General features: G+C 48.3%; 1 protein-coding gene and 1 pseudogene across 1 annotated transcript in view; one reads left to right on the top strand and one right to left on the bottom strand.

Moving 5' to 3' along the window:
- Positions 1-4,853: 4,853 nt before the first annotated feature.
- Positions 4,854-24,737, top strand: part of LOC140710623 (putative oncomodulin-2) — a 39,617-nt gene continuing 19,733 nt past the window's right edge. Inside the window, exons 1-2 of the mRNA XM_073012836.1 lie at positions 4,854-5,012; positions 15,717-15,788. The gene's annotated coding sequence lies outside the window, so the exon portion shown is untranslated. The remainder of the gene's footprint in view (positions 5,013-15,716; positions 15,789-24,737) is intronic.
- LOC140710591 (uncharacterized) lies at positions 10,242-16,006 on the bottom strand (annotated as a pseudogene).

Raw genomic sequence — 24,737 nt, 5'->3', positions numbered from 1 at the left:
ATGAAAACCAGACAAGAACACAACACAGAAAGAAAACTACAGACCAGTATCCCTGATGAACATAGATGCAAAGATCCTTAACAAAATGCTAGCAAACCAAATCCAGCAGCACATTAAAAAGATCCTTCACCATGATCAAGTGGGATTTATCCCAGAGATACAAGGATGGTTCAACATTTGCAAATCAATAAATGTGATGCATCCCATCAACTGAACAAAGGACAAAAACCATGTAATCATCTCAAGAGATGAGGAGAAAGCATTTGATGAAATTCAACATTGCTTTATGACAAAACTCTGAAAAAAGTAGGCAGAGAAGGAATGTATGTCAACTCAATAAAGGCCACATGTAACAAATCCACAGCTAACATCACACTGAATCGGGAAAAGCTTAAAGTTTCTTCTCTTGGAACTGGGACAAGGTATAAATGCCCACCCTCACCACTCTTATTCAATAGTACTAGACGGAGGTCTGTAGTCCTAGACGGAGCAGTTAGTCAAGAGAAAGAAAGAAAGGGAATTCAAACTAGAGAAGAGCCGTCAAATCATCCCTGTTTTAAGACAACATGGTCTTATATATAGAAAATCCTAAAAACTCTACTAAAAATTTTTTTTTTTTGAGATGGAGTCTCCCTCTGTCACCCAGGCTGGAGTGCAATGGCGCAGTCTCAGTTCACTGCAACCTGTGACTCCTGGGTTCAAGCGATTCTCCTGCCTCAGCCTCCTGAGTAGCTGGGATTACAAGCACGTGCCACCATGCCCAGCTAATTATTGTATTTTTAGTAGAGATGAGGTTTTACCATGTTGGCAAGGATGGTCTCGAACTCCTGACCTTGTGATCTGTCCACCTCGGCCTCCCAAAGTGCTGGGATTGCAGGTGTGAGCCATCAGGCCTGGATCTAAAAAAACTTTTAGAACTGATACATTTAGTACAGTTGCAGGATATAAAAATCAACAGACAAAAATCAACACTACTTCTGTATATTGACTGTGAACTAGCTGAAAAATAAATTGAGAAAGCAATCACATTTACAGTAGCTATAAAAAAATACCTAGGAGTAAATTTAACCAAGGAGGAGAAGGTCTCTGTAAGGGAAACTATAAAACACTGGTGAAATAAATTGAAGAGGACACACAGAAAAACGGAAAGATACCTTATGCTGATGGATTGCAAGAATTCATACTGTGAAAATGATCAGACTACCAAAAGCAATCTACAGATTCAATGCAATCCCTATCAAAATACCAATTCTTCACAGAAATAGCAAAAACAATCCTACAATTCGTATAGAACCACAAAAAACCCCAAATAGCCAAAGCAGTCCTGAGCAAGAACGAAGCTGAAGGCGTCACACTAAATGACTTCAAAATATACTACAAAGCTACAGGAATTAAAGCCTCATGGCACTGTCATAAAAACAGATACAAAGACCAATGGAACAGAACAGAGAACCCAGAAGTAAATCCATACATCTACAGTGAAGTCTTTTTTTTTTTTGAGATGGGATCTCACTCTGTTATCCAGGCTGGAGTGCGGTGGTACAATCTCAGCTCTCTGTAGCCTTGACCTCCTCAGGCTCAGGTGATTCTCCCACCTCAGCCTCCCAAGTAGCCAGGACCACGGGCGTGTACCATCACACCAAGCTATGTTTGTGTGTGTGTGTGTGTGCGCGCACACGTGTGTGTCTGTATTTTTTTGTAGAAACACAGTTTCACCTCGGAGCCCAGCCTGGTCTCAAACTCCTGGCTCCAGCAGTCCACCTACTTCACCATCCCAAAGTGATAAGATTATAGGCGTGAGCCACTGTGCCTGGCCAGTAGATGCCTTTTTTTTTTTTTTTGAGACGGAGTCTCACTCTGTCACCCGGGCTGGAGTGCAGTGGCCGGATCTCAGCTTACTGCAAGCTCCGCCTCCCAGGTTCATGCCATTCTTCTGCCTCAGCCTCCTGAGTAGCTGGGACTACAGGCGCTCGCCACCTCGCCCGGCTAGTTTTTTGTATTTTTTTTAGTAGAGACGGGGTTTCACCGTGTTAGCCAGGATGGTGGATGCATTTTTGACAAAGGTACCAAGAACATTCATTGGGGAAAGGACAGTCTCTTCAATAAATGGTAGGAAAACTGGGTATCCATAAACAGAAGGATGAAACTTGATCCCTATTTCTCATCATGTACAAAAATAAACTCGAAATGAATTTAAGTCTTAAATGTAAGACCCAAAGCTATGACATTACTAGAAGAAAACACAGGGAAAACACTTCAGGACACTGGTCTTGGCAAAAATTGTTTTAATAAGACCTTGGCCAGGTGTGATGGCTCACATCTGTAATTCCAGCACTCTGGGAGGCTGAAGTGGTCAGATCACTTGAGGTTAGGAGTTCGAGAACAGCCTGGCCAACATGGTGAAACCCATCTCTACTAAAAATCTAAAAATTAGCCAGATGTGGTGGCGCATGCCTGTAGTCCCAGCCACTTGGGAGGCGGAGGCAGGAGAATGGCTCAAACCTGAGAGGTAGAGGTTGCAGTGAGCTGAGATTGCACCCCTACACTCCAGCCTGGGCGACAGAGCAAGACCCCACAGGTTCTTTGGGTGGTCTCTGAATGTCATACAACTCATATATTTTATTAAAAAATTTTTTTGACACAAAGTCATGCTGTGTTGCCCAGACTGCAGTGCGGTGATAAGATCATAGCTCACTGCAGCTTCTAACTCCGGGGCTCAAGCAATCCTCCTGCCACCTCAGTCTCCCAAGTTGTTGGAACACAGGTGCCAGCCACCACACCTGGCTAATTTAGTTTGGTTTTGTTTTTTTAGAGATGGGGTCTTGCTATGTTGCCTACACTGGTCTTGAACTGCTGGCCTCAGGCAATCTTCCTCCCTTGGCCACCCAAAGTGCTGGGATTACAAGCATGAGCCACTGCACACAGCTGAGATTTTTCGACTTAGTCTTTTTGTACATGTGATATTTTATTCATAGAATCCATAAATGGTAGGGAAATTTCTGAGTGCAGAGCAATACATGTGATATAAAACGTGATATATAGACTAGAGTTTCTTAGCCATACTAGAGGGGCTGGCTTTAGGTAATCCACGGACTCCCTGAAATTGGGGACACCAGTAGAAATATGTGTGAGCTCATGGGCAGTTTCCTATGATTTTCAGGCCTCAAAATGTCTCCTCTTAGGGCAGAGGACGCGTGTGCCCCCAGTACAGAATCTCGGACAGTGAATGTCAGTGGACATTCGGCAGAAAAGCTCTGCCAAATTGAGTGTTCTGATGTGACTTTTTCATCAAGTCAAAGTTCCTGGGATCTCTTGTACATGATCATCTCACTCTTGTCAGGTTTCATCGTTTCTGCTTACCCTAGTTTTCTCTCCCACCCTGTTCCCTCTCCCACCAGATTGGACTCTGAAATGGGCATGTACAGAGAAGAGGAGACCCCACCATGCTTCAGGCTTTGAGTGGAGAGGACACAGCCTCTGCTGGGACAGGGAACAGAGGGATGCGGAGACCCTGAAGATGCTTGTGGACAGTGGTCTGAGGTCCGGACAGTGGCAGGAGCTACCATTCACCCAGCATCTCCGGGACAAGAGATCAGCCTGGCAGTTACATGTGTTTTTCTTCAAACTGGTTGCCAGGTTGGAATGGCCAATGACATCAGAGATTCCAACCTTCCTAACTGGAAGGACCGGACTCCGTGGGTGCCTGGGAGCTGAGGTGGACAACAGCATCTTCTCAGAGCTGTTCTCCACTCCTGACTTCTCCCAGCCTCGAGAATTCATAACACACTCTTCTGGCTCCTAACAGAGTCCAGAAAAAGGCCTTGGACAGAACAGAGACTCAGTCCATGGGATGGGACAGATTTTGGGAAAAATCATGACCATCCTGCTCACCGAGGATGAGGAGGAGAGCCCCCAGGTGAGCACCTCAGGGTACCCCCTCCGGGAGGTGGTGGATGATGAAGTGTTGGGACCATCAGGTGAGGTGACTGGAGGAAGAAGAGGTGGGATAGGATTGACTAAGACGAAGGAAGGGGGCCAGGCACGGTGGCTCACGCTTGTAACCCCAACACTTTGGGAGGCCGAGGTAGGCAGATCACCTGAGGTCAGGAGTTCAAGACCAGCCTGGCCAACATGGTGAAACCCCATCTCTACTAAAAGTACAAAAATTAGCTGGGCGGTAATGGTGCGTGCCTGTAATCCCAGCTACTCGGGAGGCTAAGACAGGAGAATCGCTTGAATCTGGGAGGAAGAGGTTGCAGTGAGCCCAGATTGCGCTACTGCACTCCAGTCTGGAGTAATTCAGGCTGGGTTCTGTGGCTCACACCTGTAATCCCAGCACTTTGGGAGGCCAAGGCAGGAGGATCACTTGAGGCCAGGAGTTTGAGACCAGCCTAGCCAACAAGGTAAAACCCTGTCTCTACTAAAAGTACAAAATTGAGCTGGGCATTGTGGCAGGCACCTGTAATCCCAGCTACCAGAGTGGCAGGAGAATAACTGGAATCCGCGAGACAGATGTTGCAGTGAGCTGAGATTGCACCACTACACTCCATCCTGGGAGACAAAGCAAGATTCTGTCTCGAAACAAACAAACAAACAAAAAGAGGGACTCAGAGAGCCAGGGACCAGGGAAGGACATGAGGAAATGTTCTGAGGACAGAGAAATGGAAGAATGGGAAGGAGAAGGAGAAGCACGTGGGGTTGACAGAGGAGAAAGTCAGAAAGATGGCTTGGAGAAGCCAGCAGTCTGCAAGGCTGGGGAGGATAGAGAGTGCTTTGAGGTTTGGGGTCGGGGTCTAAGGTGATCAGTTGCAGAAGCATTACACGGTGGTCTGGTTTCTTTACTCAGCCCCTGGGGTAGATCCCAGCCCCTCATGTAGGTCCCTTTGCTGGAAAAGGAAGAGGGAGTGGTCGGACCAATCTGAGGAGGAGCCAGAGAAGGAGCTCGCCCCTGAGCCTGAGGAGACCTGGGTGGTGGAGACGCTGTTTGGGCTCAAGATGAAGCTGAAGCAACGGTGAGTGTCGTCCGTGCTCCCCGAGCACCACGAGGCCTTCAATAGCCAGCTTGGTAGGAGGACACCCCAGAGAGCACCTCCAATCCTGTTCTTCTAAAAAAGAGGAAATTTCCAATAACCATGCTTTTCCAATGAGAAAAATATGCCCCTAGTGGGTGAGCTCTCCATGTGGGAGGACTCAGAAGTGATCACTCATGAGGGACGCTTAGGAGACGATAGAGGATTAGGCTAGACTTAATAAAGGTCAGCGCTTGGGATATGAAAGCTTGGTTTTGGGCCAAGTGTGGTGGCTCATGCCTGAGCTCCCAGCACATTGGGAGGCTGAGGCAAGGGAACTGCTTAAACTCAGGACTTTGAGGCTGCAGTGAGCTATGACTGCACCACTGCACTCCAGCCTGGGTGACCGAGCAAAACCCTGTCTCAAAAGAAAAACGAAGCCTGGGTGTGGTAGCTCATGCCTGTAATCCCAGTACTTTGGGAGGCTGAGACGGGTGGATCACTTGAGGTCAGTTGTTCGAGACCAACCAGACCAATATAGCGAAACCTCATTTATACTAACAATACAAAAATCAGCCAGGCGTGGTGGTGCACGCCTGTAATCCCAGCTACCCGGGAGGCTGAGACAGGAGAATCGCTTGAACCTGGGAGGCGGAGGTTGCAGTGAGCCGAGATCACACCACTGCACTCCAGCCTGGGCAACAGAGCAAGACTCCGTCTCAAAAAGGAAGAAATAAAAAATAAAACATAAACAGTTTGGGGTGCTACAGAGAGGGAAGACCAGAGTTATTTCGCCCTGGGCTGTAGTCATCCTTGTTGAAATCTGACTTCGTTCATTCCATGGAATTTGGGAAGGGGGTGTATATGGAATAAATGTGTCTGGGAGAGCTGCATTCAGCACTGCACACCCCCAACTAGGGAAATGGATCACCTTCTCAGGACAACTTGATCCAGCTGCCTGCTTGGGGTCAGAAGAAAAGACTAACCGGGACCTCCACAAGAAGTCCCGTCCCCTGGATACAAACAGGGGGAGGGCGGTGGCAGCACCCGGCTTCTTATTGCATGCAGATACCAGCTGGCCACGTGAAGCCCCATTTCACCACCTTCAGAGGCCATCTGCCAAGCGCATCTGTTCGAGATCCTACAGCTGTGATCACACGCACTGAGTGGGTGTGAAGAGCTGGGCGTCCAGGGCTTTCCAGCCCAGCCCCGCAGGGTCTTTCTTCTTGGCCCCAGTCTCTGGCTTCTGTTGATGTGGCTGCGAGGACAAGCTCGCTCTCCCCGCATTCAGGAGATGTCACGCCATCCATGTGCAGTGTGAGGTCAGCCTTTCCTGGGTGGTTGAAGAATCTGTGTGCGAGTTGACATTATTAGATTATATTAAAGCATAATTGTATTAATTGAATTTCAGTAGAGACTGTGTGGCTCAGGCTGGAGGGCGGAGGCTCTTCACAGGTGTCATCCCACTGCTGATCAGCTCGAGAGCTTTGACCTGCTCCGTGTCTGGCCTGGGCCGGTTCACCTCTCCTTAGGCAACCTGGTGGTCCCCTGCTCCTGGGAGGTCACCAATGAATGCCAAACTCCTGGGATCGAGCGGTCCCCTCACCTCAACCTCCCAAGGAGCTGGGACTACAGGCATGAGCCACCACACCCAGCACAGTTGACATTTCTTGTGTGCACCCAGAAATGTCATCCTGGTGACCAAGGGGAGAATGTGATGCCCCCTGTTTATAAGAGCCCAGTGCCCACGCTATAGTGGGGTTACCAAGTGTCTATCAGTGCTCGGGCAAAAAGTCTTCCATGAGAAGGAGTGAGGCTCAGCCGGGCACAGTGGCTCAGCTCTATAATCCCAGCACTTTGGGAGGCAGAGGAGGGAGGATTGCTTGAGGCCAGGAGTTTGAGGCTAGCCTGGGCAACACAGTGAGAACCAACCCCTCCCACACACCCCCCAAAAATTAAAAAATTAGCCTAGCATGTTTGCAAGTTCCTGTGGTCCCAGCTACTCAGGAGGCTGAGTCGGGAGGATTGCATGAGCCCAGGAGGTCAAGGCTGCAGTGAGCTATGATAACATCACTGCACTGCAGCCTGGGCAACACAGCAAGACCCTGCCCCTAAAAAAAAATTAAAACATTAACAATAAAAATAAAATAAAGATCACCCAGGCAGCTTAAAACTCAGGTTATCCCTGTAGTCAGTGCTACAAGGCATTGACCATTAGCACTGACCAGTGTCTTCAAGAAGCTTCCGTCAACCGGGCGCAGTGGCTCACGCCTGTTATCCCAGCACTTTGAGAGGCCTAGGCAGGCGGATCACGAGGTCAGGAGATAAGACCATCCTGGCTAACACGGTGTAACCCCGTCTCTACCAAAAACGCAAAAAATGAGCCGGGCATGGTGATGGGTGCGTGAAGTCCCAGCTACTCAGGAGGCTGAGGCAGGAGAATGGCATGAACCTGGGAGGCGGAGTTTACAGTGAGCCGAGATTGCACCACTGCACTCCAGCCTGGGCGACAGAGCGAGACTCTGTCTCAAAAACAAAACAAAAAAGCTTCCATCAGAGGCTGCAAAATGGTACCCACAGGCCAAGCCTGGCTGTAGATTGCCTTGATTGGCCCATGAAGAGTTTGAAAATAATTGTAACTAACTGCCAATACTCAAACATTTGGAGATTTCCTGTGAAAAAACAATCTGCATTTTCCTGTTCTCTGGCCACGCGGAGCCCACATTCGGGCCTAGTAAGTGCCCAGGAGCTGGGCTACAAATGCAGCTACCCCTTTAGAGTTGGCCTCGATGCCCACAGGCCTCTCTCCCAGGGGCCAGGTCTGCTCAGGTCTGTGGACACCTCACCAGCCCTGCTGGAAAAGTGCAATTCCTGGAGTGCGTTCTGACCGGGAAGGACTCCTCAGAGCTCCTGAGGAAGGCATGGGCCTCTGGCCTGAGGCTCACTGCAGCTGCCCCAATGCTGCCACCACCTCCGGGCTGTGGTTTGGTTTGGTTTTGTTTTGTTTTAGAGACACAGTTACACTCTGTGACCCAGGCTGGAATGCAGTGGTGCAATCATAGCTCACTGCAGCCTTGAACTCCTGGCCTCAAGTGATCCTCCCGCTTCAGCCTCCTGAGTAGCTGGGACTATAGATGCCCACCACCACATCTGGTTCAGTTTTAAATTTTTTTATAGAGATATTGCCCAGGCTGGTCTCGATCCCCTGACCCCGAGCAATCCTCCTGCCTCAGCCTCCCAAAGTGCTGGAATTATAGGCTTGTGTCACCCCACCTGGCTAATTTTTATTTACCTATTTATTTATTTATTTTTGAGACAGGGTCTCATTCTGTCACCTGGGCTGGAGTGCAGTGGCGTGATCATAGTTCACTGCAGCCTCAAACTCCTGGCCTCGAACGACCCTCTCACTTCAGCCTCCTGAGTAGCTGGGATTACAAGTTCATGCCTCAACACCTGGCTCATTTTTAAGTTATTTGTAGAGATGGGATCTTGCCATTGTTCCCAGGGTGGGAACTCCTGGCCTCCAACGATCCTCCTGCCTTGGCCTCCTAAAGTGTTGGGATTACAGGTGTGAGCCGTTGCACCAGACCCTGGTGTGTCTCTATGAGCGACTTCCCCACACATGACTTCACCTGACCCTCAGAGAAACCATCCAGAGATAGAAGGGACAAGGTCATTACCTGCGGAGGGAGAGCCCTTGGCCGGATAAATGGTGCAAGGTATGGGCTAAAGCTTCCCTTGGGAGGGAAGGGACATAGGGCATGGGACAAGATGATGTGGCCTGGACACTGTGGGGCACTTTCTGATCCTGGGTGAAAGTAAGGACGTAGGAGGGATGAGAGTGTGAAGTAATAGCAGAATGGGTGAGAGGAGAAAGTGGAGGCCCGGCCTGAAGACGGAGGGGGACAATGGTGGGAGGTGATGGGCAGTGGAGATGCCAGCCTGGCCCAGCCAGGACTCAGAGCTGTGCAGCGGCGCCCCCTGGTGGCCGTGAGGGCGCCTGCTTCCCCTTCCCTGGGGATTTGATGGCACCATCATGGCAGAAATGATTCAAAGCTGAGCGGGTGCCAGGCACCGTTCAATGTGCACAATATGTGGGTGTTTCGTTTTTAAATTATTTATTTAAAAGATTATTTTAAAAAATTAACAAGCAATTTCCTTGGGTCTTGAAATCATAATTTCTTTCTTTTTTTTTTTTTTTTCTGGTTTTCTGAGACAGGGTCTCATTCTGTTGCCCAGGATAGAAGGCAGTGGCGCAATCACAGCTCACTGCAGCCTCGGCCTCCTGCCTCCCAGGCTCAAGCAATCCTCCCACCTCAGCCTCCCAAGTAGCTTGGACTACAGGTGCACACCACCACGCCCGCCCAATTTATACTTTTTTGTAGTGACGAGATCTCACTGTGTTGCCCTGGCTGGTTTTGAACTCCTGCACTCAAGTGATCCTCCCACCTTGGCCTCCCAAAGTGCTGGGATTACAGATGTGAGCCGCCACGCCCAGCCTGTGTGGGTGTTTCTACAAAATCTTAAGTATCTCTCACAACAACCCTGTGATTGCCACTATTATCACTATCCCTTTTCACAGCTGAGGAGACCCAAGTGCTGGGAACTGAGGACAGTGATACATCCTATGCCAGTGCTATACTGGGATTTGAGCAACCCAGGCCCAGCCCAACCCACTTCAAAAACAAAAGTAGGCCGGGCACAGTGGCTCATGCCTGTAATCCCAGCACTGTGGGAGGCCGAACCGGGTGGATCACTTGAGGTGAGGAGTTCGAGACCAGCCTGGCCAACATGGTGAAACCCTGTCTCTACTAAAAATACAAAAATGAGCCAAGCGTGGTGGTGGGCGCCTGTAGCCCCAGCTACTCGGGAGGTTGAGGCGTAAGAATTGCTTCTTGAACCTGGGAGACAGAGGTTGCAGTGAGCTGAGATCCTGGCATTGCACTCTAACCTGGGTGACAGAGCAAGACTCTGTCTCAAAAAAAAAAAAAAAAAAGTAGATCCAGCAATTCCACTTCTGGGTAGATGCTCCAAAGAATTGAAAGCAGGAATTCCAGCTGATATTTGTGAGATTTTTTTAACCTTTTTTTTTTGAGATGGGGTCTCACTCTGTCCCCTAGGCTGGAGTGCAGTGGCTAGATCATAGCTCACTACAGCCTCAACCTCCCAGGCTAAAGCAATTCTCTTGCCTCAGCCTCTCAAGTAGCTGGAACTACAGGCATTCCGCACCATGTGCAGCTAAGTTTTTTGTTTTTTTGTAGAGATAGGGTCTTGCTATGTTGGCCAGGCTGGTCTCAAACTCCTGGCTTCCAGCAATCCTCCTACCTCAGCCTCCTAAAGTGCTGGGATTACAGGCATGAGCCACTGTACCCGTCCTTAACAGATATTTGTACACCCATGTTCATAGCAGCATTATTCACAATAGCCAAGAGGTAGAAGTAACCCGGGAGTCCACCTACCAATGAATAGATAAACAAAATGTGGTCTATCCACACAATGAAATATTATGCAGCCCTAAAAAGGAAATAAATGCTGACACCTGCTGCTGTGTGGATGAACCTTGAGGACATCATGCTCAGTGAAATCAGACAGTCACAGCTGGGCGCAGTGACTCACACCTATAATCCCAGCACTTTGGGAGGCTGAGGTAGGAGGATCATTTGAGCCCAAGAATTCAAGACCAGCCTGAGCAATAAAGTGAGACCTCGTCTCTACCAAAAAATTTAAAAGCCAAGTGTGGTGGTGTGTTCCTGTAGTCCCAGCTACTAGAGAGGCAGAGGTGGGAGGACTGCTTGAGCCAGGGAGGCAGAGGTTGCAGTGAGCAGAGATCATGCCACTGCACTTCAGCCTGGGGGACAAAGCAAACCCTGTCTCAAAAAAAAAAAAAAAAAAGAAAAAGAAGAAAAGAAAGTAAGGGAAGGAAGGGAGTAGGGGGAGGGGAGGAAATAAGTCAGTCACAAAGAGGCAAATATGGCCGGGTGTGGTGGCTCACACCGTAATCCCAGAACTTTGGAGGCCAAGGTAAGTGGATCACTTGAGGTCAGAAGTTTGAGACCAGCCTGGCCAACATGGTGAAACCCCATCTCTGATAAAATACAAAAAATTAGCTGGGTGTGGTGGCACACGCCTGTAATCCCAGCTACTTGGGAGGCTGAATCGTGAGAACTGCTTGAACGCAGGAGGCAGAGGTTGCAGTGACCCAACGTTGTGCCACTGCACTCCAGCCTGGGTGACAGAGTGAGACTCTGTCTCAGAAAAACAACAAAAAGGCCGGGCACAGTGGCTCATGCGCTTTGGAAGGCCAAGGCGGGCAGATCACCTGAGGTCAGGAGTTCGAGACCAGCCTGGCTAACATGGCAAAACCCCGTTTCTACTAAAAATACAAAAAAATTAGCCGGGCGTGGTGGTGTGTGCCTGTGATCCCAGCTACTCAGGAGGCTGAGGCAGGAGAATCGCTTGAACATGGGAGGTGGAGGTTCCAGTGAGCTGAGATCACGCCACTGCACTCCAGCTTGGACAACAAGAGCAAAACTCCGTTAAAAAAAAATAATAAAAAAATAAAAAACAAAGGCAAATACAGCATGATTCCACTTATATAAGGTACCTAGAATAGTCAAACTGATAGAGACAGTAAAAAAGTGAAATATTGGTTATCAGAGCCTGGGGGTCAGGGGGATGGAGCGTGAGGGTTTAATGGGGACAGTTTCAGTTTGGGAAGATGGAAGAGTTCTGGAGATGGGTGGTGGTGACGGTTACACAATATTTTTTTTCTCTCTCTCTCTCTCTTTTTCTTTTTTGAGAGTCTCGCTCTGTCACCCAAACTGGAGTGTAGTGGTATGATCTCGGCTCACCGCAACCTCTGCTTCCCAGGTTCAAGCAATTCTCCTGCCTCAGCCTCCTGAGTAGCTGAGATTATAGGTGCCCGTCACCATGCCCAGATAATTTTTGTATTTTCAGTAGAGACAGACATTTGCCACGTTGGCCAGGTTGGTCTTGAACTCCTGACCTCCTGCCTGCCTCGGCCTCCCAAAGTGCTGGTGTTACAGGCGTGAGCCACCATGCCCAGCCCGGTTGCACAATATTTTTGATGTAGCAAATGCCACTGAATTGTACCCTCAAAAATAGCTAAAATGGCAAATTTCTTTTTTTTTTTTTTTTTTTTTTTTTTTTTTTGAGACAGAGTCTCGCTCTGTCGCCCGGGTTGGAGTGCAGTGGCCGGATCTCAACTCACTGCAAGCTCCGCCTCCCGGGTTTACGCCATTCTCCTGCCTCAGCCTCCCGAGTAGCTGGGACTACAGGCGCCCGCCACCTCGCCCAGCTAGTTTTTTGTATTTTTTTTTAGTAGAGACGGGGTTTCACCATGTTGCCAGGATGGTCTCGATCTCCTGACCTCGTGATCCGCCCGTCTCGGCCTCCCAAAGTGCTGGGATTACAGGCTTGAGCCACCGCGCCCGGCCTAAAATGGCAAATTTCATGTTACGCATATTTTACCACAATTAAAAAAAAAAAAATAAGTGTAGGATCCCCTCCCAGCCGGGGCTCTGGCCCCGCGCTGGCCCCACAGTGGAGGAAGGTGGACACGCACCCATTAAGGTGGACACGCACTGACCAGGATTTTGAGCGTGTGGTTTTCCGTTCCCTAGCCCTGGCCCTCAACCTTCCGTGACAATCGGCTTTCCTCTCTCATGTGATTTGACTGTCCCAGACTGGAATATTCGCTTTCCGTTCGCTTTACTGAACAACTCCTGGGCATCCAAGCTCCCTCTGTCCTCCCTCTCTCTTCCCTGAAGCTTCCTCGGCACACAGCACACCTAGGCTAGCCTGGGTGGGTACAGGAGTGGTTCACCCCATCCCTGGAACAGGCTCAGGGACTTTCGGGCATAAAGGCCTCCTCCCTGGCTTGATGGTCAACCTGTGCCCGGTGTCACACCCATCAAATGACTTTGCATTTCCCAGCTTCTCTTCCACCCCCACTCTCTTGGGAGAGTTCAGGCCCTTCCAGCCCAGAGTGGGGGTCAGTGTGGACCTGGGATTTGATGTATACTCTAAGCTTGGAGGAAAAAAATGATTAAAAAGTCCCCCAAGGGCAGCAGGAAATCGGGCTCTGGCCCCAGATACATTTGTGACAAAAGGGATTAGACTCTTCTTGCAGCTCCTGTTAAAATCAGCCGCCGCGTCCATAGGTTGATCCGAGAATTCTCTGCAAAGTCTGTAAAATTCCATCCTTAGTCTTGCTTGCTTTAATGACAGTCTGTCACATTTTTGTCCTAATGTGTTCCTTCTCAGCCTGATTTTTTAACAAACTGGCAACTTTGAAATGTAAAACAGTGAAATCTAGAATTTTCTCCCAGAGAAAAGTTTTCCAGAGAGAACTTCACACACACACACACACACACGCCCATCAGTTGAGAACCATATGCTAAGAGCAACTATGTTTACAAAAGAATAATGTCTTGGCTGGGCATGGTGGTTCATGCCTATAATCCCAGCACTTTGGGAGGCCGAGACAGGCAGATCACTTGACCTCAGGAGTTCGAGACCAGCCTGGGCAACATGGTGAAACCCCGTCTCTACAAAACAAATTAGCCGGACATGGTGGCACGTGCCTGCAGTCCCAGCTACTCGGGAGGCTGAGGTGCCAGGATTGCTTGAGCCTGGGAAGTGGGGGTTGCAGTGAGCCAAGATTGCACCACAGCACTCCAGCCTGGGAGACAGAGTGAGACGCTGCCTCAGTAATAATAATAACAACAACAACATCTTGAAATATCCACTTCTGCCTCTTTCTTTCCACTGGAGACAAAAGAGTAAGCCAGGTTGCAATTTTTTTTTTCCCTTTCCTCACTCCTGGCGGCAGCCAGGCCACTGGGTTCTGAGCTCCTTGTCTCCAGGGAGTTAAGATGAACATGCCAGAGTCAGCTTGCTTCAAGTCTCAGCTCTACCATTTGCTAACTTTGGGTAAATCATTCAAGCCTCAATTTCCCCATCTGTAAAACGATGAAGATTATCAATGTAACTGCATCCTACATGGAGGGGACAGCAGACTACAAGGGTGTCTCGAGACCAGCAGAGGCAACATAGTCTTGCTGTGTCACCCAGGCTGGAGTGCAGTGGTGCAATTATAGCTCACTGCAGTCTCGAACTTCTGGGCTCCAGCGATCCTCCTGCCTTAGCCTCCCAAGTAGCTGGGACTACGGGCGCACGCTATCATGCCCCACTAACTTTTTGACTTTTTCGCAGAGATGGGGTCTCGCTGTGTTACCCAGGCTGGTCTCAAACTCCTTGCCTCCCAAAGCAGTGGGATTACAGGCGTGAGCCGCTGTGCCTGGCTAATTTTTAAATTTGTGGCAGAGACAGGTGTCGCACGATGTTGCCCAGGCTGAGTCTGTATTTTCATACGGTCATTATTCCCCATGCTGAACTTAGAGGCAAAGTCTTATTATTATGGTTGTAGTTGAGAAAACCTGGGCTCAGCAAGATAACAAGGTTCATCTGAGGTCAGCCAGTTTATAGCACACCTGAGTTGGGACTGGATTTTTTTTTGCCCCCCGCAAATCTCCTGTTTTGTACAAGGTGCTGCCTACATAATGCAAAATATCCACAGTAAATTACAGTGAGGTGAGGCTGGAGCTGTAGTCTGCATGACAAAGCAGTCTTTAACACACACACACACACACACACACACATACACACACACATACATGCACATACATACACACACATACACACACATACACACATACACACACATACACACACACACACACTGCAGTAATCACCACGCACAGTATTCCCCTGTGAGAGAGAGTTAGTTGGCTTTTAGGTTGAAAATAAGCTTGATTCTTTCAGAGAATATTCTTGATTCTCTGAAACAAGAAACATTGTCAGATTGCTTTGCCAAAAAGAGATTCAGACAATTTATTTTATTTTATTTTATTTTGAGACAAGGTCTTGCTCTGTCACCCAGGCTGAATGCAGCAATGCAATCATGGCTCACTGCAGCCTCGACCTCCTGGGCTCAAGTGATCCTCCTGCCTCAGACTCCCAAGTAGCTGGGACCACAGGCATGCACCACCACACCTGGCTAATTTTTATTTTTTGAGAAGATAGAGCCTCACTATGTTGCCCAGGCTGGTCTCGAACTATTGGGCTCAAGCAATGCTCCAGTCTCAGCCTCCCAAAGTACTGGGATTACTGGGATTACAGGCGTGAGCCATAGCACCCGGCCTCAGACACATATGATGAAATCTCCAAACTGCTTCTCTATAAAGGACAGACGGTGACTCAAGAACATGAGCTTGGCCGAGTGCGGTGGCTCACGCCTCTAATCTCAGCACTTTGAGAGGCCAAGGTGGGTGGGTCACTTGAGGTCAGGAGTTCGAAACCAGCCTGACCAACATGGTAAAACCCCATCTCTACTAAAAATACAAAAATTAGCCCGGCATGGTGGCAGGTGCCTCTAATCCCAGCTACTAAGGAGGCTGAGGCAGGAGAATCGCTTGAACCTGGGGGGCGGAGCTTGCAGTGAGCTGAGATCGTGCCATTGTACTCCAGTCTGGGTGACAGCATGACACTCTGTCTCAGAAAATAAAAGGAAAATAAAAGAAAAAAAAAGAACATGAGTTCAAGGAACCTGACCCTCACGCCATCTTGTTTCCGCCTCGGGCGTTTATTTGCTTGTTTATTTGTGTTTCTTTTCTCCTTCACCAGAAAGCTGACTTCATGAGACCTCGGATCTCGTTCACTGATGGACGCTGCACATTCAGCATCTTGGAGAATGAAGTTGGTGACGTTAATGAAATCCCACCGAGCAGGGCCGACCCACAGAGAGCCTCTTTGTGAAGAGCGTGCTCCTGAACTCCGCTCCAGAACCAGCTTTGGAAAAGAAAAATCTGAAAAAATTGACCTCAACTAAACTGGTCCAAATCCCCAAGCATAACCGAATCTTTCCTCACGCACTCTCCCCTTGGCCCACGTTTAATTTGGCTGCTGATGGTCATGTTTGTTTCAGTGACGGCATCACTCTACCCTGGGGAAAGATTTGGGTTCTGTGGGTTGATGTCATTTTATTTTATTATTTCATTTTATTTATTTATTTTAATTTTATTTTTCATTTTATTTTATTTTTTACTTGAGACAGGGTCTCTGTTACCCAGGCTGGAGTGCAGTGGTGTGATCAGAGCTCACTGCAGCCTCAAACTCCTGGGATCAAGCGATCCTCCTGCCTCAGCCTCCCGAGTAGCTGGAACCGTGGATGCATGCCACACACCCGACTTTTTTTTTTATTTTTGGTAGAGACAGGGTCTCGCTATGTTGCCTAGGCTGGTCTCCAACTCCTGGGCTCAAGCCATCTTCCCACCTTAGACTCCCAAAATGCTGGGATTGCGGGTGTGAGCCATTAGATGTCGTGATTTAAAACAAAACCCGCTTCTGCGTTTGACACCGGCCTTTCCACTCATGCTCTGGCCCTCTGCCGTGGTGCTGTGGTTCTCGTTCTGGGATTTTTATTCCCTCCAACGTGCCTTCCTCTGGTGACATCTATAGGCAGCTGCGTAATTCATGCCCACAAGGAAGGATAAACCGAGGAGCCTGGAGAAGTCAGGGTTCCTCTGGAAATAAATATTCTGTATTCTGTTGCACGCACACATATATGCCCTTTTTTTTTCTTTTCTTTTCTTTTTTTTTTTTTTTGAGATGGAGTTTTGCTCTTGTTGCCCAGGCTGGAGTGCAATGGCATGATCTCGGCTCACTGTAACCTCCTCCTCCTGGGTTCAAGCGATTCTCCTGCCTCAGTCTCCTGAGTAGCTAGGATTACAGGCACCCATCACCACACCTGGCTAATTTTTTTTTGTATTTTTAGTAGAGATGGGGTTTCGCCATGTTGGCCAGGCTGGTCTCGAACTTCTGACCTCAAGTGATGCACCCACCTCGGCCTCCCAAAGTGCTGGGATTACAGCCACGATGCTTAGCCCATATTTTCTTATTATCAAAAACCCTAATACTTATTATAGCCTCTAACCCACACCTCCCCTTCCAGGAACTTGAAACGTTTACAGAAATTGTGGACATCTCCCCTTCTTGCCTTAAATACCTACAACTGTACAAAACACGTGAAACAGCAGTTTGTTTTTGTTTTTGGGAAGGGTCTTGCTCTGCTGTATAGGCTGGAGTACTGTGGCACAATCAGGGCTCATTACAGCCTCAACCTTCCAGGCTCAAGTGATCCTCCCACCTCGGCCTCCTGAGTAGCTGGGATTACAGGTGTGAGCCACCAAGGCTGGCTAAGTTTTTAATTTTTTTGTAGAGATGGGGTTTTACCACATTGCCCAGGCTGGTCTTGGACTCCTGAGCTTGAGCGATCTGCCTACCTCAGCCTCCCAAAGTTCTGAGATTACAGGCGTGAGCCACCAAAAGCTTTAATTCTTTTTTTTTTTTTTTTTTTTTTTTTTGAGATGGAGTCTTGCTCTGTCACCTAGACTGGAGTGCAGAGGCGCTGACTCAGCTCACTGCAACCTCTGCCTCCCCAGTTCAAGTGAGTCTCCTGCTTCAGCCTCCTGAGTAGCTGGGATTGCGGGTGTGCACCACCATGCCTGGCTAATTTTTGTATTTTCAGTAGAGATGGGGTTTTGCCATGTTGGCCAGACTGGTCTCAGACTCCTGACCTCAGGTGATCCACCCGCCTCGGCCTCCCAAAGTGCTGGGATTACAGGCATGAGCCACCACACCTTGCCAACTGCTCCCTTTTGACCAATAATTTGGGAATGTGATTTTAAAAAAGCTTTAATTCTTTATATAGCCTTTAACTCACCCTTCCAGGAACTTAAAATGTTTTATTTTTTTCTTTAGACAAGGTCTCACTCTGTCACCCAGGCTGGAGTGCAGTGGTGTGAACATGGCTCACTGCAGCCTTGATCTCCTGGGCTCAAGCGATCCTCCCACCTCAGCCTCCCGAGAAGCTGAGACTATAATCCTCCCACCTCAGCCTCCCGAGTAGCTGAGACTATAGGCGTACATTGTCACGCCCGGCTAATTTTAGTATTTTTATTTTCTTGTAGAGATGGGGGTTCTTGCTGAGTTGCTCAAGCTGGTCTCGAATTCCTGCCTCAAGCAATCTTCCCACCACAGCCTCCCAAACTGTTTTAAAAATTGTGGAGACTTCCCCAACTTATGGCCAAGATGGATTAACCCTCTGGCTTTAAATACCTACAAAACTGTACAATACATACGAAAAGGAGTTTTTAGACACCAGTCAATAGACAGCACTAAAGACCGTGATCTCTGGCACAGGAGAAACCAATGAGGCAAATTTTCCAGGTGCCACGGGAGGAGGGCAGCCGGGCAGAGCCCAGTGGTCTCCCTGAGTGCAGGAGACAGAGCTGAAAGTGTGAGCAGGCCTGGCCAGGTACGGTGGCTCACACCTGTCATCCCAGCACTTTGGGAGGCTGAGGTGGGTGGATCATTTGAGGTCAGGAGTTCGAGACCAGCCTGGCCAACATGTTGAAAACCTGTCTCTACTAAAAATACAAAAAATTTAGCTGGGCATGGTAGTGCATGCCTGTAATCCCAGATACTCAGGAGGCTGAAGCACGAGAATCACTTGAACCTGGGAGGTGGAGGTTGCAGTGAGCTAAGATCACACCATGGCCCTCCAGCCTGGGCCACAAAGCGAGACTCCGTCTCCAAAAAAAAAAGAAAAAAAGTTTGAGCAGGCCAAAGCAGCTGGAATTTGCAGGATGGAATCCCACGGGAGAGATGTGCAAAAAAACAAACTCTGGCGCTTTGCGAAGGATACCTCTTGACTCTGGAGCTGAGTTGGATCAGCTCACGCACAGGAGGAAATTACCCAAGCAAGGTCAGGGGAAAGAATCACACAATAGAAACAGGCAGAATAATTCCAAAGCCCACAAAAGGCTGAGAACCGTTCATGTTCCCAGCAGACAAAGTGAAAAGCCTCTTAATACCTGGGGCATTGAGTCACGCGTTCAGAGGGGCATTGCCTTCGTGGGGCGGCGGAATTGGCCCCAGACTAAGGGTTGCTCTAGTTTTGCAAGTCTCAAAAGGATCACGCATCTGCGCGTGGCGGCTCACACCTGGAATCCCAGCACTTTGGGAGGCCGAGGTGGGCGGATCACCTGAGGTCAGGAGTTTGAGACCAGCCTGGCCAACATGGTGAAACCCCCTCTCTACTATAAATACAGAAATTAGCCAGGCGTGGTTGTGCGCACCTGTAGTCCCAGCTACTCGGGAGGCTGAGGTGGGTGCATCACTTGAAGCCAGGAGGCAGAGGTTGCAGTGAGTTGACATTGTGCCACTGCAGTCCAGCCTGGGTGACAGACTGAGACTTCCTCTCAAAAAAAAAAAAAGGAAAGAAAAAGGATTATGCTATTTCCAAGTCACTTAACCATGTCCCAGAACAAAGCTCAAGAATATATTTTTTAAACAGAAGAATATTCAGCGCCCAACCAGGTAAAATTCACAATACCTGGTATCCAGTAAATACCAGATGGAAGGAAGTGTTGGCTCACACTTATAATCCCAGCACTTTGGGAGGCTGAGGCAGGAGGACAGCTGGAGGCCAGGAGTTCAAGACCCGACTGGGCAACATAGTGAGGCCAGGAGTTCAAGACCAGACTGGAAAACATCATCTCTACAAAAGTAAAACTAAAAAATTAGCCAGGGGTGGTGGTGCACACGTGTAGACCCAGCCAGTTGAGAGGCTGAGGTGGGAGGATCGCTGAAGCCCGGGAGGTTGAGACTGCAGGGAGCTATGGTGGCACCACTGTACTCCAGCCTGGGCCACGCAGCAAGATCCTGTCTCTAAAAAATAATAATCACCAGGTATGCCAAGAAGCAAGGATTATACCCCAGGAAGAGGAGAAAAACCAATGAAATGAAATGACAAAGATAGAATTAATAAAGAGATTAAAACAGCTACTGTAACTGTTTGATATGTTCAAGAAGGTAAATGAAAATGTGAGCATGTTATGGGTAAGTATGATGGCTCACACCTGTCATCCCAGCACTTTGGGAGGCTGAGACGGGCGAATCACGAGGTCAGGAGTTTGAGACCATCCTGTCCAACAAGATGAAACCCTGTATCTAGTTAAAATACAAAAATTAGCCAGGCATGGTGGCACATGCCTGTAATCCCAGCTACTCAGGAGGCTGAGGCAGGAGAATTGCTTGAACCTGGAGGGCGGAGGTTGCAGTGAGCCAGTATCGCCTCATTACACTCCAGCCTGGGCAACAAGAGTGAAACTCCGTCTCAAAAGAGAAAAAAAGAAAGAAAAAAGAAAACTCACTGGGCGTGGTGGCTCACACCTGTAATCTCAGCACTTCATGAGGCCGAGGCAGGTGGATCACTTGAGGTGAGCAAGGTCTCAGAGCCCCAGCACCAGGAAGTGGTCGATTGCAGGGTTGGTAAAAAGAATTTACTGACATCAGGCTGGGCATAGTGGCTCACGTCTGTAATCCCAGCACTTGGAAAGGCCAAGGTGGGTGGATCCCTTGAGGTCAGCAGTTCAAAACCAGCCTGGCTAACGATGGCCAGGTGAAATGTAGCAATGGTGTAACCCCATCACTACTAAAAATATAAAAATTAGCTGGGCATGGTGGTATGGGCCTGTAATCCCACCTACTCGGGGGGCTGAGGCATGAGAATTGCTTGAACCCAGGAGGTGGCGGTTGCGGTGAGCCAAGATCACACCACTGTACTCCAGCCTGGGGCACAGAGCCAGACTCTCTGTCTCTCAAAAAATAAATAAATAAAATAAAAATAAGAAAACTGATGTTTAAGAGATTAAGTCAATTTCCCCAGGTCAGACAGCTAGAAAAGCCAAAGGCAGGATGGGATCTCCTGTCTCCTGAGCTTCTTTCTGTCAATTCAAGGTCATATCTAGATAAGAACATGAGGGTTTTTTGAAATTATTATTTTTTTGAGACAGGTTCTCGCTCTGTCACCCAGGCTGGAGTGCAGTGGCACAATAGTAGCTCACTGCAGTCGTGAATTCCTGGGCTCAAGGAATCCTCCCACCCCAGCCTCCCAAGTAGCTGGAACTACAGGCACGCACTACCAGGCCTAGCTAACTTTTTAAATGTTTGTAGACATGGGGTCTCACTATGCTGCTCAGGCTGGTCTCAAACTCCTGGCCTGCAGCAATCCTTCTACCTCGGTCTCCCAAAGTGCTGGGATTCCAATCGTGAGCCACTGCACCCGGCCAGCATGAGAGTTCTTGAGGCTTTGGAACAATCCTCTGAATTCAACTCCGACATCTGTCCCAGGTCTTGAAGCTTTTTTTTTTTTTTTTTTTTTTTTTTTGAGACATAATCTGGCTCTGTCATCCAGTCTGGAGTGCAGTGGCGCAATCTTAGCTCACTGCAAGCTCTGCCTCCCGGATTCACGCCATTCTCCTGCCTCACCCTCCCGAGCAGCTGGGACTACAGGCGCCCACCACCACACCCGGCTAATTTTTTGTATTTTTTAGTAGAGATGGGGTTTCACCATGTTAGCCAGGATGGTCTCGATCTCCTGACCTCGTGATCCGCCCGCCTCGGCCTCCCAAAGTGCTGGGATTACAGTCTGAGCCTCAGCGCCCGGCCAATGTTTTTTTTATTGGATGGTTTTTCCTGGGATCTGAATCTCATGGGGCCGTCTGACCAATACAGGGAGACCCCCGCCCCGCCAGGGAACCCACATCATGGACAAGTGCAGACAGAGAAAAATACGGGGCTCTGGAGCCAGAGATGCTGGTTCTCCTATTATGTGCGGTTTAGTTGCAGTTTCTCCTTAATTAACTCACTTAAGTCTTCATTAAATGTTGCCTCCAGCTCATCCGTAAGTTGAGACGGAGCCGCTCACATTTCTTGTTCATGAAAAAATCAGCGTCCTATAGCGTTTTGTTTCTTTTCTGCTATAGCATTTCACACGTGCCTAAGCAGTTTGGGGCTCTCCCAATATGTATCTATATCTGTATCTATATCTATCTATATATCTATATATATTTTTGCCCCTGCTCAAAAACTGAAACATTGATTTAGTGACCACAGGGTTGGCCAGATAGCAAAAACAGCAAGAATAGGTTTTGGGTGAAAACTGCTGGAGAACTTCTTGGCAAGAAGTCCTCAAATGTAGTAGCCTGGAGGTGCTTCACTAATGCTGACACCAAATGTGTGCGCCACAGGTGGTGGTGGTTATAGTTGTGGCTGGTTTTTAGCAGGATGGGACGGAGGTGTCCTTTAAGAATCCCAGTTCTGGCCGAGGGCGGTGGCTCACGCCTGTAATCCCAGCACTTTGGGAGGCCGAGGCGGGTGGATCACCTGAGGTCAGGAGTTCGAGACCAGCCTGACCAACATGGTGAAACCCCATCTCTACTGAAAATACAAAATTAGCCAGGCTTGGTGCTGCATGCCTGTAATCCCAGCTACTCGGGAGGCTGAGGTGGGAGAATGGCTTGAACCCAGGAGGTGGAGGTTGCGGTGAGCCGAGATCGCGCCATTGCCCTCTAGCCTAGGCAACAAGAACGAAACTCTATCTCAAAAAAAAAAAAAAAAAAGAATCCCAGTTCTTGGGGAGGAAGTTGGCATAGAACCATCTGGGTCATGTGATCGACACTTCCACTGTGTTTTCCAAAGGAAATGTACATTCAGGAAGGAAAACACGTTGAAGAGTGGAAGGAGAGCCAAGAGAGTTGCTCAGTACTTGAGCAATGCATTTGTTATTCCGAGGAAAGTGAGTTTAGCGGGGAAGGAGGGTTCCAGTTCCTCCCATGCCCTCGCCAATGCCTGGCATGGGTCAGCCTTCCTCATTCTGGGCATTTTCATTAATGGGTATTGGCATCTCATTGTGGTTTTGTTTATTTATTTGTAATTTATTGTTGTTGTTAGAGGCGGGGTCTCACTATGTTGCCCAGGCTGGTCTCAAACTCCTGGGCTCAAGTGATCGTCCTGCCTCGGCCTCCCAAAGCATTGAAATTGCAAGCGTCAGCCACCACACTCGGCCTATTTTTTTAATTAAAAGAAAATTTTAGAGACAGGGTCTTGCTATGTTGCCCAGGCTAGAGTACAGTGGCTATTCACAAGCACGAACATTGCACACTATAGCCTCAAACTCCTGAGCTCATGTGATCCTCCTGCCTCAGTATCCTGAGTGGGTGGAACTACAGGCGTGTGCCACTGGGCCCTCACGGTGGCTTGAATCTGTGTTCTCTAATGATGAATAATGTTAAGCATCTTTTCCTGTGTTTGCCACCCATATTGAAAATTTGTTTAAAAGATAGGATCCATACGCCAGCATGTTTGTATTGTGAAAGAAGATAAAGTCTCAGGACCCCAAACTCACTCTGCCAAAGAGAAAGTCAAGCTTGGAAACAGTCATGCAATACTGCCTTCCCTTTTGTTCCCAAGCAGAGAGCTATATTTTCTTTCTTTTTTTTTTTTTTTTCTGGAGACAGAGTCTCGTTCTGTCACCCAGGCCGGAGTGCAGTGGCTCAATCTCGGCTCACTGCAAGCTCTGCCTCCCAGGTTCACACCATTCTCCTGCCTCAGCCTCCCGAGTAGCTGGGAGTACTGGTGCACGCCACCATGCCCGGCTAATTTTTTGTATTTTTAGTAGAGATGGGGTTTCGCAATGTGAGCCAGGATGGTCTTGATCTCCTGACCTCGTGATCCTCCCACCCTCGCCTCCCAAAGTGCTGGGATTATAGGCGTGAACCACCACACCCGGCCACGGAGATCTATATTTTCATAACCCTGTGTTCTAGCCTCATGCATAAGCCAGGTGCCCATCATGATAGAAGTTTACATATTTTCCCAGATGGTCTCCCTCACAAGTTGCTCACAAAGTGAGCCCCTAATTCTTTCAGGATACATCTCCCCCTATAAACTAGCCCTAAAAGCAAGTTCTGCTAAATCTCACACTGACAATGTCGATTACCAGCTTATTTTCACATGGATAGGACAAGCACAAGACCATAAATCATCCTTCCACCTACCCTGAGATAAATGCAGCATGGCCCCTTTCCCCTACTCCCCCTTTGCACATGTTTACTTTATCTTATGTAAAATGTACATTTACTGAGCTGAAGATGAATGCAGCATAAACTCTTTACTCCCTCTTTTCACATGTTTATCTTACGTAAAATGCAGATTTACTGAGCTCAAGATGAATGCAGAATAAACCCTTTACTCCTTCTTTTCACATGTTTATCTTATGTAAAATGTAGATTCACTGGGCTTGAGATGAGCACACCATGGACTCCTCTACTCCTTCTTTTCACATGTTTATCTTATATAAAATGTAGATTCACTGGGCTTACGATGAAAGCATTACAGAGTCTTTACTACTACTTTTCAAGTTTACTGTCTTTTACGTAAAATGTAGATTTACTGAGCTCAGGATGAATGTATCATGGACTCTTTCCTCTACTCCTTCTTTTCACAGGTTTATCTTATGTAAAATGTAGATTCACTGGGCTTGAGATGAATGCGTCATGGAGTCTTTCCTCTACTCCTTCTTTTCACCTTTATCTTATGTAAAATGTAAATTCACTGGGCTTCAGATCAACACATCACGGAGTCTTTACTCCCTCTTTTCACACGTTTAATCTTATATAAAATGTAGATTCTCTGGGCTTGAGATGAATGCACCATGGACTCCTCACTCCCTCTTTTCACATGTTTATCTTGTGTAAAATGTAGATTTACTGAGCTCAGGATGAATGCATCGTTTAGTTT

The sequence above is a fragment of the Chlorocebus sabaeus genome, chromosome 28, assembly GCF_047675955.1.
Source record: "Chlorocebus sabaeus isolate Y175 chromosome 28, mChlSab1.0.hap1, whole genome shotgun sequence".
Classification (NCBI taxonomy): Eukaryota; Metazoa; Chordata; class Mammalia; order Primates; family Cercopithecidae; genus Chlorocebus; species Chlorocebus sabaeus.
Note: the sequence above shows the minus strand (reverse complement) of the source record. Positions and strands in the feature narration are given on the sequence as shown.